Source organism: Tenrec ecaudatus, chromosome 1 (assembly GCF_050624435.1).
Source record: "Tenrec ecaudatus isolate mTenEca1 chromosome 1, mTenEca1.hap1, whole genome shotgun sequence".
Classification (NCBI taxonomy): domain Eukaryota; kingdom Metazoa; phylum Chordata; class Mammalia; order Afrosoricida; family Tenrecidae; genus Tenrec; species Tenrec ecaudatus.
The window spans coordinates 60,504,092-60,506,927 of NC_134530.1; the positions used below are offsets into that span (position 1 = coordinate 60,504,092).

Sequence of the window (2,836 nt, forward strand, 5' to 3'; positions counted from 1 at the left end):
TCTTTCTCTATCTGGAGTCTCCCTTCCCCCCCTTCTCTGCCGTCCATCTCCCTGGGAGGAGGTCACATGTGGATCCTTGTAATCGGTTCCCCCTTTCCAACCCACTCACCCTCCACTCTCCCAGCATCGCCCCTCACACCCCTGGTCCTGAAGGTATCGTCCACCCTGGATTCCCTGTGCTTCCAGCCCTCATATGTACCAGTGTACAACCTCTGCCCTATCCAGCCCTGCAAGGTAGAATTCGGATCATGGTAGTTGGGGAGAGGAAGCATCCAGGATCTGGGGGAAAGCTGTGTTCTTCATCGGTACTACCTCACACCCTGACTGACCCATCTCCTCTCCTAAACCCCTCTATGAGGGGATCTCCATTGGCCGACACTTGGGCCTTGGGTCTCCACTCTGCACTTTCCCCTTCATTCACTATGGCATATATATATATACACACACACACACACACACACACACATATATATACATATACATACATATATATATTTTTTGCATGATGCCTTATACCTGGTCCCTTTGGTAGGGTTTTCAATCATTGATAACCTTTGATAATTAATAATAATCATTGATAATTTATGGGGGTATTTGCCAGGCCCTCCCCCCACATGCTAGTCTGCATAAACTAGGGAAACAAATCCACAGAAATCATATATGTATAAGAGAGAGTTTTTTTTTGAGAGGGATGTGAACAAAGTTTATTAACTGTCAGAATGTAAGCTTGAAAATCCAAGTATTGTAAAAACCACCTTCATTCAATTGTGGAAGGGGGTGACGGTTTGGGGTCCCACCAGCAGACCCGGCTCAGGTGGAGGGGGTGGCAGGAGGCTGGGTGACTTAGTGGGCTCCCAGCCCTACTGTTCCTTTTTCTGCCTGTGGGGAGTCTTGGCATTCCAGTAATAGAGGAGCTGCACTGTGATGATGCCATTGCAGAGGGAGGAGACCACAAAGGTGCCAGCCATGAGAGGATCTCCCGTTTCCTGAACGGAGGTGAAGATCCGGGCCAGAGAGCCCCCAAACAAGAGGAAGACCGTGATGGCCGAGAGCTGACCTGTGTGCCCATTGTAGTAGTTCAAGGTGGCCTGGAGCAGCCTGCCCCCTACCACAGCAGGCACGTTGGAAGCCTGGAGCCAAGTGACCACGGCCAGCGGGGTCAGGGGCGAGAGCAGCAGCAACAGAAGCAGGGTGTAACAGACTAGGAAAGTGACTCCTTTCACAGTCTGCCCCCTGTAGTGCAGGACCAGGAAGCCAATGGTGAGCGTCTGGAGCATCAGGAAGAGGGCTTCACCCCAAGAGCTGAAGGGAAACTTGTTGGTGATGCTGTACACCATAGTTCCAGTCAAGGCCACTAGCTCCAGCATGACCGACCGAAGACTCAGCCCTTCTGCACTCTTGGGCCCACGATTTTAAACACCTGGGGCAGTTTTACCAGTAGGGAAGCAGATACAATGCCCAGCCCCAGGCCTTTGCTGAGGAGAATCTTGAGGCAAGGGACATGCAGCAAGTCCCACGGGATGAACAGCCGGTCGTAGCATTTCTCAGGCAGCAGCAGCGGCACGAGAGCCCGCCTCAGCACGCCGTCACCCTCGGCCGTCATCAAGAGAGTTTTATATAAAGGGTAAGTGGACATTCAGAAAGCATCCCAAACCCATCCAGTCTAAGACCGTAAGTCTGACTTAGCCCATATGTCCAACACCGATCTACAAAGTCCTCCTCACACTCACAAAACACACACAGTGACGCCGAATGCAGGAGGATCACAGGCCAGTGGGTACAAAGTCTTTGAATCTAGTGGTGGTGTGAGCATCTCAGCGCTGGCAGGGGTCCCTACGTGGCTGCTCCAGCACCCAGGGATGCATCGGGGTAGGTCCATGTGGTTTCTCCTCAGGGATGTCTTGCAGGAAGTGAGCCTTGCCAGCTGAAGCAGGGAACTAGCTAAGGCAGCTGCACCCTGGTCTGACCATCAGAAAGCAAGAGACCTGAGAACTAGAAAGCGAGGCTCACTGAGCCATTTATCTCTCCGCCCTTCAATTAACCCCATGTGTGTTTATCGGCCAGGTTGGCACAATAAACCTTAACTACCTCACCCGCTGACATTTCAGTTGGGAGTTATGTGCATTAACCGTCAGAACCACCCACAACAAAGGGTACAGATAGCCAACGTGGGGCCCGGGCTGGCGGGGAAACTTCAGAAACTCTATGACTGACGCGTCCACTTTAGATACCTTTGCAAAGGTCCTGCAAAATCGTGACCCCTGCTGGCCACCTGACCAGGAGTAGGAAGGGATCCATCCCAGTATCCCAGAGACAAGAACTCAGAGTAGGATCCCCTACGGAGAGGAGCCAGGGGCCACCTTGTCACCCCAGCTCAGCGAGAAGGGCGGAGGACAGGACCAGTAGTGCTCTGTATCTAGAGCGCCACGAGAGACCAGAAGACGGGAAGGCCTTGGCCCATCCAGGGCCCATTATTAGGGAGCCCGGCAGTGAGGCCTGGAGACGCAGCAACCTCCAGCGGCTATTTTGAAGTGACCCAGCTGACCGGACGGCTCTGATCTCCAGGTGGATGGATTGCAGGGAGCATGCCGACATGGAGTAATGGTCCAGTCTCTCGGCTGCTGATGGAAAGATAGGCTGGAGGCCCAACCTTCACATGCACGAGGTGACCGAAAACGCTGGGAATGCCAGAGCTTGGGTCAGGCACAGCTCCGTTCTTACAGTCAAGCCCCAGCTTCTCGGCCCTCTGATGAGCTTCCGCGCGACGGATTTACCCAAACAGGGTCTTTTGATTCTTTCTGACGGCTGCTTCCCCGAGCATCGGTTGTAGAACCAA

At 53.3% G+C, this 2,836-nt stretch overlaps 1 pseudogene; it reads right to left on the minus strand.

The window, feature by feature from the left end:
• Nucleotides 1-735: 735 nt before the first annotated feature.
• LOC142434490 (mannose-P-dolichol utilization defect 1 protein pseudogene) lies at nt 736-1,603 on the minus strand (annotated as a pseudogene).
• Nucleotides 1,604-2,836: the final 1,233 nt, after the last annotated feature.